General features: G+C 38.4%; 1 protein-coding gene across 2 annotated transcripts in view; it reads right to left on the bottom strand.

Annotated features, from left to right (window-relative positions):
* Positions 1-5730, bottom strand: part of LOC145693296 (alpha-tocopherol transfer protein-like) — a 180737-nt gene extending 175007 nt beyond the window's left edge. The window contains exon 1 of one of the 2 annotated variants that reach the window (XM_081769152.1): positions 5574-5730. The gene's annotated coding sequence lies outside the window, so the exon portion shown is untranslated. The other variant, XM_081769153.1, reaches the window with a different exon arrangement.
* Between the last annotated feature and the right edge of the window lie 7451 nt (positions 5731-13181).

Raw genomic sequence — 13181 nt, 5'->3', positions numbered from 1 at the left:
GTTAATGCACGAATGATATCTTAATCAATCCATCTTAGTTTTTTCTTGCCATTCATTAGCATATTTACTTGGCCCTGTATAAAACTTTTTCGTAATATATCCACCACCTGTTACTAACCACTTTATTGAAACGATCACAATATTATATTTTAGAACTGGCCTTTGAAATTAATTCTTTATTATATTTGCTTTCCAATTCTTTTAACTTCGTTTATAAACATATTATTTTGGCTTTGTACATACTGTTAGACTTCAGTTTTTCGTTCTCTTTACGCAAAAAGGAGAGCTCTTCCTTTGGTTTGTGCCCCTCACTCTCCACAAAACAAACGAAAAATAACATAAACAAAGAGTTATTTTTTATTTCAGTCACAATAGTTATTTCATCTGGCTGCACCCCAATGTCTGATTTGTTTTTTCTTTAAACACCTAACTTCCGTACATTTAATTCTTTCATTATTTACATCAACACGGTTCCGTATAGTAAAGGTAAGTTTAGTGAAGGCACGTCTTGTTTAAATTTTTTCTTGGGTAGAATATTTAGAAGCTCACATTTTAAATTATGTCCATAAGCTTCGGGAATAAAATGATCGGAATAGACGCTGGCGTTTTCAACTTTAAAGATATCTTTCCGACAGCATTTCTTTTGCCAAACTTTCCGCAAAGGAACCGAGGGAAATATATGATAAATAACTTTGGAACCCGTAGTATTTCTACTATAATTGCGACAAATACTTAGTGTAAAATTCGACATGCTTATAGGCTAACACGAGCACTACAGTAAATAATGTTTTCTTAATACAGGAAAGCAAGAATCACTCACTTTCCTGCAAAAATCAAAGAAACAAACAAGGGTGAATGACAAGGGCCTTGGGCGAAAACTGTTTCTGCTCCCGCCGTGACGTCACAATTTTACTGCATCTTCGGTTTTCAAAGAAGGGTAGTTATGACGCGACCTTAAAAGAGGAAAGGAACAGTAGGGTCGGCGAACCTTGGAAGCAGAGGGCAATTTCGCACACTGGTCAGATCAAACATTTCCGCGTAACAAAACGAAGGTCCCCCTGTAAAACCTCTTCATTTAAAGTGTTATTGTTAGTATCATAAATTTGCTGAAAGCAAACAATTTGAAGGGTTCGTCGATAATATCTGCTTTTTTTCTCCTGCGCCCGCCTTCCAAACGAAGAGGTGAATTTTACAACATGACTGCTGTATAATAAGCGAGAGATTGGTAAAATGGTAAAAGTGTATTTTTATGTGTATGTATGTGTGTGTGTGTGTGTGTGTGAGAGAGAGAGAGAGAGAGAGAGAACGAGAGAGAAGACAAAATATTAGTTGCAAGATGACACACTTCAATTGCCGTTTTCGGTTAATTTCGGTTCATATAGCAAAAAGAATACCGCCACCAGAGAATCCGCCATCTCAACCAGAACTTTCAACTACAGCCTGTAATGAGTGTAGACCTTATCCAGTTTTCAAATTGAATAGATGGGGTGGTAGTTCGGTTTCTTGACCTTGTAAAAATCTTCCCTGTCTTTGATTTTGTTTGTCATCATTCCAGCCAGAAATGAAAAAAAAAGAAGAAATGAGAATTACTCAGTTTACAGCAAGGGGAATTGGGGACAAGACATTAAGGATGATATTCCTGGAAGCTCATGTATCACGATTGATTCATTCAATAGACAGAGGACACTTTTCTATGAAGGCTTTTCAACATGTTTTCTCACAAAGGGGATTTTCCTTTTGCAATCTATATGACCACTGGCAATTTCAATCTTGGCCATTCCCGCCAGCGTTTGCATTTTCGAGACACGAGACATTTCACGAGACGTCCCGTCTCGTCTCGTGTCTCGTCTCGTTTTCGAGACGGGACAAGTAGTCTGTCTCGTCTAAAAGGGTTCCGTCTCGTCTCGTGTCTCGTCTCGTTTACGAGACGAGACGAGACGGGACACGAGAAATGTCTCGTCTCGTGGCAACACTATTTTACATGTCCCGGTAAACGCCCTCCTGAGACCCCCTGGTTCGAATTTCGACAAAAACGTTTACTCTGGTCTGGAGCCTTGACCAAGGTATTCGTTACTAAAATTTGGTAACGCTCGGTCAATTTGTCTGGTTCCCAAGCCGGTTCCGGTAAAAGCCCCCTGAGACCCCACTGCTTCGAAATTTGAAAAAATCGCTGCGTCTTGATATGTGGCCTGGGCCAAGGTACCCCTGACCAAAATTTGGTAACTGTCGGTCCACTCGTCTGGTCCACAGGCCGCAACAGACAGACAAACACACAAACAAACTCTTTATTTTATTTATATTAGAAGATAGTTTACAAGACAGTATTCAGTATGTACTTTTTATAATGATTGAGGTCAAAACGAAAGGAAAATTGTTATATTTGAATAAACAGGAGAAGAACGTAAATATTGCAAAATCTTTTTCAATACTTTTTTCTATTATTTTGCTCGAAATTTCTTCATAGTTTTTTTTTTCATTAAAATACTTGCCAACATATCCTCATTTTATTGTACGAACAAACCAATATGTGTTGATAGTAAAATAGTTTAGATTGATCGAGGTACTGGGTCTTCACAATTTCATGTCACTCCCCCCCCCCACACACACCGTTACGAAATCTTGGCTAAACGAACCAATATATGTTCCAGTAAAATAGTTTAGAGTGATCGAGCCCCTTTTGTGATGACCACAGTATTTCATGTCACGGACCCCTCTTCACGAAATCCTGGTTACGTGCTTGCAACACTGTCAGTAGCTACGTCCTCGACTAATATACATTTACAAGTACAGCTTTATTTTCGTATTTTTTTCAACAGTTAACCAATTTAAAACCGTATTATAATTCAAAGTACTTATTATATTTTTATCGCAAAACAAGAATATGTAGTTAACTTCTTAAATACTTCGCTCCGCAGGAACTCGTTCAGCAAAAACAAGCAACATGCAACAAGCAACAAGCAGCGTGCAACAAGCAAAAACAACATGCTTGGCGTCTCACAAATGACAAATCACAAAAAAGAAAAGCAAAAGCAGCACAGCAGTGCCTTATCGCAGTCAGAGCTGACAACATAGTTTCGGTCGTCACTTACGCCAATAGACCTACAAGCGGTGTTCAAGAGTTATACAGTTAATATACGTTGTGCCACAGTAGCACTACAGGCGGAATGTGCACGAACTACAAATGAATATGTTTCTTACAAGTATCAGTCACTGTTGCACCCTCTTTACATTCTACACATCCTTTTTTCTCCCACTTTTTGACCTTGACAAGCAGAAGTACCAGGCTTTCCGAGTTCACAACCATAAACTGTTTGTGTACAGAGTACGTTTTCAGTTCTTCGAATGACTCTGCGCCGGAAGAACAGGGGTGATGATCGGGCTACCGTATACGGCAGTCAGAAACACCCGGTTGCAACTTTAAATGTAAAATACAAATATAGAGCCTTGACAATGCCGTGAGGATGTATATAATATAATATATATATACAGGGCCGGATCTAGGATTGCCTGAGGGGGGTGCACTGATAACTACAAAATAACCAATCACACAAACTCTTCAAAGTGACATGTGACAATATTCTTTATTCCTGACAACACCGATGCATAGAACGGAGAAAAGTATTTCAAAGAGGGTCGCAAGTGTTATGGAGGGAAAAAAATGTACTTCTCTCCTCCTACCTTCTGTTTTCTTCCCTACTTGACAAATGTTATATTGCTTTGCTTGGTGAATCCTTTTCCTTCAATATTCAGAAAATCGACTTAAACTATTGCTTTTGCAAAGTTCTGCTTTCTTTTAAGCCCCAAACGGAAACATTATGACAGAAATTTTCGGAAAGGGTTGCTATTTTCACGCCTAGCTTTTCATTTTAGATAGTATATATTTACAACGAAAGAAGGGGGGTGCACGTGCACCCCCTAAACCCGGCCCCATATATCACTAAGAAAAATGCATCATCGTTTCGCATATTTTGTGGATTATTTCTATCTTTAGGTTGTATTTGTAATAAATCAGAAGATTCCTTCTCTCTTTGTAAATTTAATTGAAATGAAATCTTTGAGTTTTACGTCCCACGATTATGCCGGATAAGCCACCACAAAGGTCACTTGGCGCAAGCTGGGATCGAACCAGGGACTCCATGCACAGAGATGAACGCTCTACCACTGAGCCACTACGACCTCTTGGTTGCGCTTTTGGTGCAAGCGGTCCCAGGTTCGATTCCTAGTGGGAATTCTCGGTCGAGAAAGTATAAAAGTTTTTTGAGGCCAGCCATCCAGAGAGGTTTTCCTCAGTCACACTACACAAATGCTGGGATGGTACCCATCATAAAGGTACCGACAACTTCCTTCCTTCATTCCCTTTCCTCGGATAGTGTGATTTCCGAGGGACGTCATCCCTAATACATGACGAGCTAACATGGCCATAGATGCCGAAAGTCCAGAAACCTAATTCCTAATCCTAACGAAAAAAGGAACTTAGATTTCTTTTAATAACTTATTTTTCCCCTTTAAATTTCTTGGAAATATTTTTCTTCTGCACATTTCGAAGACGACATTAATTTTCCTCTAGTAAGGAACGTGATTTCTTAAAGAAATGCGAGAGACATTTTGGATATGAGGGTATCTATCACTTTGGGTTTCAGTATCATCCCCAGCGAACTCGATTCCTAACATTTGACCCTCCAGATTTTGGGGAAAAGTTATGATCATTCAGCAAGTAATACTTGAAGGTTTTTCTCTCTCGGAGGAACGGGTAGACAGAATACATGTACAAAGAAGTTTTGCTTAGCATATCGAACTTCTTGAAAATGAATATTGAAAAGGAAAATGATAGCTTTCCAATGACCTTCCTCAGTGTGTGTATAAATTTTGAAATCAATGTTCGGTTCAGTTCTACTATACGGATTCACAAATTGTAAAATGTACAGAAAAATTTGGGCAAGTCGTTAATTTGCCAATTTTATATCGAGAACTGAACCCAACCAACCCCTGCTGGCCTTCTAACCCGTCCTAGTACTACTCCTTATCCTCCAACTACTACTTATACTAAGGATCCATATAGTGAAACTGCACGCAATGATCTTCCACGTACATAGTCTGCAGGGGTGTCATTTTAGATTTCGCTTGATGGGGGCAAGAGTACCACCGACATAAGTTTTTCATGTTTTCTACTAATATACTAGTAAACAATCTATTCAAGTATATGTATTCTTCAAACTCTTGAGGGAGGGCAATCCCCCCCTCCTGCCTCCCTTAAATGACGCCTCTGATAGTCTATTAAAGATACGAACTGTATTCTCATTTCTAAATGTTTCTCCGAAATGTAAATTATAAATATTCCAAATAATTAAATCTACGTAAGTTATTTATTTCCTTCATACTTAATTTTCGAAAAGCTTGAGAACTAACCAATTGCAAGTATATGAAAAGCTCTTCAAATTTACAATGCTCTGCAAATGGAGCATTTCTTCTTTAATTTCACAAAGAATCAGCTAGCATAAGCAATATACAGTACAGTAATAATAATAATAAATTTCTGATAAGAACCCATTCAAACGATAACCATTATCACTTACCGTGATACACAACACTCCGGCTGGTTCAGCTGAGCGCTGCAAGTGCGAAGTGTTATCACGTGCTACAAACCAATAAAACTACAGCAATGAACTACGTCACTTCAAACCATCAGTTTATTTCACGCAAACCGTTCTATGTGAAATTTTGGGTTAACTTTTTGTTATCTCTATTAAAAATTCAATTTACAAACTTTCGATTAGTGTTTACGAAATAAGATAGCCTGTCTTTCTATCATTATTCAGGTCCTGTAGTTCTACATATAGTTCTGCTCATTTACTTACGTCTAAAAGTCGATCTTTCTTTGTTTCTTCTCAAGTAGAACATCATGCCGATTTGTAGAGTTGATTTTGAGTTTAACGTCCCTTTTCAACAGCGAGACTATATGAGACTTGGACCTACTGATTAACGTGGAATCCCAACCACATGAGCTCCCGCCGGGACTCGAACGCCAAAGGCGCGTACGCTAACCGCTTAGCCACCAAAAAGTCACCGAATTTTAGAGTTGAGTTGAGTTGATTTTGAGTCTAATGTCCCGTTCAGCAGCGAGGCTATATGAGACGTGGACCTACTGATTAACGTGGAATCCGAACCACGTGAGCTCCTGCCGGGAATTGAACCCGGATCTCCCACGCCAAAGGCGCTTACGCTAACCGCTTAGCCATGAAGGAGCTCCCGAATTTTAGACTAACTGGACATAACTGTATTAGTTATATTTACAGTACGTACCGCGAAATGAACCCGGAACGCTGTGTACCAAAAATAAGAGTACTAGCTGCTAGACCAGTGGATGAGCCAGTTTCCACTTATTTTCGTTCGTCTGATATATTCTCAATACCGTACCTGCTGTGAGGGTTCTTGTTTCTGGACACTAGAAGAAGTTACAATACAAGGGTAAGTCATAAGTTTTGCAATATTCTAGTACACAATATATCTGTATGTATTACACTATAATAAAAACAGACTAACATTCATAACATAACCCCTTGTGATCGACTATCTGCAGCCACCCAGTGTTGAGAAGTAACGTAACGCAAGTAACGCGTTATTTGTAACGCGTTACTTTCTAAGTAACGTTTCCTAGTAACGCGTTACATCTTTTCCAAAGTAACTGTAACGGTAACGCGTTACAAATTTTTAAGTAACGTACCTAGTTTGCGTTACTTTTTCCGCGTTACATTTCGGATGAGTAACTACAATATATGTATATTTTTTTTTTCGGAAACAAGTGTTTCTTTCCTGTAAGTGAATTTCTCAGAATGAAACAATCGAGCATGAACTACGTATGTCAGTGACCGACAGTCACAGACACACAGAGAAACAGATAAGTTCGTAGTGCCACTTGCTGTTTTTTGAAGATGAGGACAGCCTTAGGGAAATCACGTGTACTGATTGCAAGCACTTGGAAGATTTTGTCCGTAGATTTTGACAGCTCCAAATCAATACATTCAGTGAGTGAACTAGGAGTGCAATGATACTGGTAGTCTATTTTACTTTGATTGGTGTTGTTTTTATAAAGATGGAGAACGAAAATATTTTACTGTTCGAACATTTAAAAGAATACTTTTTCTTAAGAGCTGAGGATGATGGTGGACAGAATCTAAAAGTAAAGTGTCTGAAGTGCCCCGGCGGAAAATATTTATCAACAACTAGGGTGCCATAATTAACGATTTACAGTAAGGGGTTAATATGAATAAACTGTGTTCTGATGAGCAGGCCTACTTTATTACTAGAAAATAGTTTGCTGATGGTATGTAATATTAAAGTTCTTTCAGATCAGTTTCAAGTCGAGTTTCGAGTCAAATCAAGGGTAATATCCTCGAGTCGAGTTCCGAGCCGATTCAGTTTTTCCCGTCGAGTTTCGAGTCCAGTCGAGTTTGATAAATGGTTCCTTCGTTTTAACTCGTCTTGAAATCATGGCCTGATTACACTGGAAAATGAAAGCCATGAGAAATGTAAGCTAAACAGTAATATGGAATACTTTTAGTGTTGCTCACGAGAGGAGCACCGCTTGCATCTCGTCTCGTCTCGATAGCGAGACCACAAGAGATTTTTTTATAACAAGCTCAGCTCGGCTTGACTCAACTGAGAAGATGGCTTGAGCCGGCTCACTTGGGGTGAACCATCGGCTCGAGCTGGCTTGGTAGGGATGAGCCATTTGCTCGGTTCGGCTCAACTGAGCCGAGGGCTCTAGCCGAGTCGGTTGGGTGAGCTGTTGGCTCAGCTCACTTCTTGGTTCGGGTCGATAGTGAATGAGCTGTGAGCCGAGTTGCTCGAGTCGTTGACAATTCTAAACTCCGGCCGAGGAGTTTTGAAGATATTTGGCCAGTGCCCTATAACGTTTAACAGTGTTTGGCTCGAGCCCGAATACTCAACCTAGACCCTCAACCCAAATTCAGAAGCTCGTGAACAATGTCCTTGACTCCTAGACTTTACGACTACCGAGGTTGGTAATCAACTAGTTTTTTAGTATTCAAATACAAACCGCCTATCTTTCATTTTTATATACGGTGTTGTTATAATTAATTAATTAATTAATTAAATAGTAGTACGGAAAATTGAAGTCATATTTTTTTCACATTTTTAAAGTTTCGGACCTAAAAGTAACGCGTTAGTAACGCGTTACTTTCGAAGTAAAGTAACAGTTACATTTTTGGGGCAAGTAACGCGTTACTAACGCGTTACATTTTAAGAGAAAGTAAAGTAACTTGTAACGCGTTACATTTTTACAAGTAACTTACCCAACACTGCAGCCACCCTTCTGCCAGTTCCTCGATACCATGTCTTGTCCTTTGAAGTAGTGTAGAGAAGTCAGTCCCTGATGTTTCTGCCTCCTGGCGGTTGGTAAAGCATCGTGATTTCGGGAAGAACAGCCGCCACGGACCAAAACAGACAGTAATCCGAAGGGGCACGGTTAGGAATGTATGACGGATGTGGCATCAGTTCGATGCCATCAAGTTTTTTTGTTCTTGCGTTTTTTGAGCCAAGTGTGGTTTTGTATTAAACCGTTTCTTGATGGTACTATAGATTCAGTGCTTAGTAAACAAAGAGCTTCATGTGGACACATTCAAAACGAAATACAACCGTAACCAATCTGTAGAATGATAAAGTAAGTATTTAAAAAGTGTAATTACTTCTCTAATTTTCTTTCATTATCATACTTGTTTGTTTTATACAAAAATTGTTTATTATTTTATATCTACATAAAACACTAAAAATAAATAATTTGAATTTAATTGCTGCCGAACGTGCTATTCAAAAATTATGAACTGTGATGCAAATTTAAATTTGTTTTGCAAATTGCTACGCGAAAAAAAAATCTAAAAAAAGAAATGTGATCGAAGAAAAGGAAATTCTAGGATCTCTACTTGCGCACTATCCCACTTAGATACGGCATTTTAAAAATTTCCTGTGGCGGAACATTCATTTATTATTGAATACCTAAATGTTAAGCATCACTAACATTTCTGTTTCCAGTAGTAGCTTATATGATGCATCTCTCGGAATGTGAATCCGGAATCTTAACTAATGGGCACGGCAACACAATGTTCAAGAAAATAATAAAGAGTTTCGTTACAATTACACTTCCGACTTGGCTATACATAAATAATGCAGTATGAACTTCTCTTTCCTCCTGACATAAATAGTGTCTCCGTAAAAGGGCTTCCATCTGCCAGTAGAAAACCATCTTAGGCAGACTGTAACTACCAAGCTTTTAAAAGAAAATTTGTTCGCTGTGACATAGCAACTAACGAGCTCCTAAGGAACGCTTATTGACAGATATTTTTCTTTCTATTTTGCATATAATAAAATTTCTCCATTGAAAACGAGAAGCATGTTTCTCAAGTTAGTTCGGTGTTACTCTTATCGGTGCTGGCATACGGATGATTGACATACTGATAAAAGAAGTTATCAGTTTAGCTTTATTCGAATGAAAGTCTGTAAGCAACTGAAAAGATTTCAAATTTGTGTTGCAAGGAAAGTTTCGTGTCTTATCAAACAATTGTTTTGATTTTACTGTATCAGCTGAGCATGCATTTCTAAATGTAAAGTTTCGTCAATATTAATTCTCCTGTAGATAGTCTGTTGTTAACGCAAACAGATGCTCCATTTAGTATTCAGTTTCATCACGAGTGAGAATGAAAGAAATATTTGATTTAACTTGTATGTGGTCTAGGATCGGGAAATAATCTTCTCAACCGAATGGAATGTTCTATCATGGATGTGCTGTGCTTCCTTATTTAAAAGAAAAAATAAATAAACATATAGACCATGAGCGGAGCTAGTATTTATCTGTTGGGGGGGGGGGGAAGGCACCTTTTGTTCGGTCTCAGAGGTCATGGTATGTGGCCGTCTTATAGGTGGCATTTTATTTTATTTTTTTTTTTTTTTTTTGTCAAAAGTTGAGGGACCGCCCATGATATAGCCCTATGAATATTTTGCACGGATAGTAAAATTTATGACATATATTCCAGGCAAAATTTATTATATATATGCTACTTTGATCGAGTGATGTTTCCGTAACACATCGGAGCATATTAATTCTGTTTCTACCCTTCTAGAGTTAATTTGATATCTCTTAATTTTAATCAGCCTTCAATTCCAACATGAATTTGGTCAGAGCTACAAGTACATAACCACCGAAAATTGAACCTGGAATCAAAAAAAAAAAAAAAAAAAAAAGTCATCCATACTAACCATTTAGATACATAGAAGAATCACAACATATTTTCCGTAGTGTTTTGTTTTAAAGTGAACTGTTTGCTAGTAAGTCGAAGATTACCAGAACAGAAACAAATTCAATTTATAGAGTTGGGTTTACCAACCTAAACATCTTTGCATATTTAACCTGTCTGTCTGCATATCCGCCCGTCTGAGAGACAAAACGTTCTCAAGAACTAAGTAATGGATCTCCATCAATTTTGCCCAGAATCTAGAATGACAGAAGTTAGAAACCAAATTCGTGGATTGAGATGATATTCAAACCGGAAATGATAGAAATCAATCATTTCCGGTTTAACGTTCATCACTATAGAGAAGAAACGGTAGCCTAATAGATAGCAAGATGCAGTTTCCTGAAATTGATTAAACTTTCCAGGAATACATTCATCTCCATTCTTAACTCTCTACTAAAACCGGAAATGATAGAAACTAAGCATTAGCGCACAATGCATATGCAACAGAAGTGGTCTCAGTTTTATCAGTGGACAAAGGAAATCCAATGGTGCTTCACTAGGATGACCAACCGTCCCGTAAAAACGGGATTGTCCCGTTTTTTCACTACCATTTCCTGTGTCCCGAAAAATTCTCCCGGGACGCCAAAATGTCCCGTATTTACGTACATTCGGTACAAAAAACCTTTCGAATCGCTAAAACTTCCTAATTTATATTATTTTTTCTAAGCTATGTGATTATATTGGAGTATGTCGAATTACTGAGCAACGTCATTACGACGTTTGCGATATTGGATGTGGTGGCTTCACTGTTTTCCTTTCTAGGCCTCCCCACTCCGCAGACGATAGTGCAAGGGGCTGAAAGTCTTATGAAGAACAATGTAACCTGTTTTTACTCTCTGTTTGGGCGCATTGAGGCGCTGTCATCAGTGCTTCCGTGATTTGACTAAGATGTAACATACTACGAAAGGGTAACAAAAGTATAGAAATATAAAAGTAAAAGTAAAAAGAAAATCAATTGTAAGTGAAATAATGTTTAAAAGTAACAAAATGCAAATAAAAGGAGTTGGAATCCGATGCTGAGAGTAATGTAAATCCTGTCGGTGACAGATTTGAGCGCTCATATATTTTTAGTAATGTTTTTCAAATATTTCATTTTTTAGTTGCTGATAGTTACTTGTTATTTAATTAATTCCAGAACCTTTTAAATAGGTTTTAAAACTAAAAGTGTAAATTTACTCTTTTTTGTGGGGGATATATATATATATAGAGAGAGAGAGCGAGAGAGAACGGAAAGGCAAAACTATATATTTAGGGAGCAATTATCCAGAAATAAAAGGTGTCCGTTTTTTCTACTTGACGATTTGGTCACCCTATGTTCACCAACGTGGAAGCCTATCGGAATGAGTTACAGTTGTCTAGCAGCAACACGGAGATCAGAAGAGGGGCAATAAATTGTCTGGTCATCCACATACAACGTTCCATGAACGAGAACTAATATCTGTGTCATAGCACAAATAGTCACCACAGTACAGAGTCACGCTTAAGTTGTTGCCTTGTGTAATGCCACTTTCTTGCAAGAAACAGTCGAGGATGTAGATACTAATCAGACTCGAAAATATCGATCTCCAAGGAATTGCTGTAGAAAGAAACCCATATGGCCTTGTACTCCCCCAAAGTGGCTGATGTAAAATTACATAACGCAGACTGGTGTTGTAAGCCCTTTAGAAGATCAAAGAAGATGGTGATCAGACATTGGCGATGGCGAAATGCATCCTGAATTACACTCTCAAGATGAACAAAATGATCAGTAGTGGAACAGAAGTTCCGGACCCCACATTGGAGATTGGAAAGCAAGGTGTTAGTTTCCAAGCCCACACTAAGCATGCATTGATAATTTTCTCCAGTAATTTGCACAAACATTTGGTTAAGGCAATTGGCATATAATTGAAGCTAGAAGTAGCCAATTTTCCACGTTTTAAAATAGGAGAATATAGGCTTCACGCCGGGCAGCAGGAAAGAACTTTTTCAGTCGAGATGCGATTATATATGTAGGTCTAAAGATAATGTTTGTTGATGTCAGGAAGATTGCGAAGCATAGTATAATGTATGGATTCTGGACCAGGTGACGTGTTTTTAGTGCTAGTGAGAGTAGTGGTAAGTGAAAGCACCAGTGAGAGGCAATTTGACAAGAGCCTAAGTAGAAACTACAGCAAAACGCAGGTCCAATTTGTGGCAGTACGCTTCTGGTTTGTCATCAGATCGTCTTGCAGAAGTAACGCCAACATTTCGACAGAAGTTGAATAGCATTGGAAATGACAAACTTGGGACCAAACAGTAGTCATTGCACTATCTCAATTAAACTGGAAACACAGTCACACCAACTACGTCGTTTTCCTAGTTTAACCCCTGCGTTAGGCGCGTACGTTTGTGTTGCACAATTAGGCGCGTGGGTGTCACCCACCCACAAAAATATATCTAGGATAAGTAAAATCATCTTTAAATTACGATTCTTTGACTTGTTTGATACAATGTTAATTACAGGTTATGGTTTTGTCTGTACACAGTGTTCTACTTTTTACAACGGACTTTTTTTCCCCATGACTACTAGACTGACTGCAAGCATGTTACACAAATGTTTTTTGTGATGTTCACCACACATCAATCTCTTACATTTTAATCACCATTTCCTTGTAGTTTCGTCTCTTCTTCCGTAGGCATGCCAGGGTCCTCAGGAACCTGATGACTTTTTAAGATCGAGTATTTCCTCTTCCTCAACAGCCAGTGAGAATCGAAGTCCGACCCTCTTCTTAATTTCAACTGGAACTTGGGGAATAGAGCATCGCCGTTGTAACTGAGATTTAGTCATTTCCCAAGCGATACCCTCCAAAAGAATTCCTTCGTGATAATTGAGTTGAACTGGTATTGAATTTCACA

This window comes from Thermobia domestica, chromosome 8 (genome assembly GCF_964235325.1).
Source record: "Thermobia domestica chromosome 8, izTheDome1.hap1.1, whole genome shotgun sequence".
NCBI lineage: Eukaryota > Metazoa > Arthropoda > Insecta > Zygentoma > Lepismatidae > Thermobia > Thermobia domestica.
The sequence above is the reverse complement of the archived record's forward strand: the minus strand, read 5'-3'. Positions and strand labels throughout refer to the sequence as shown.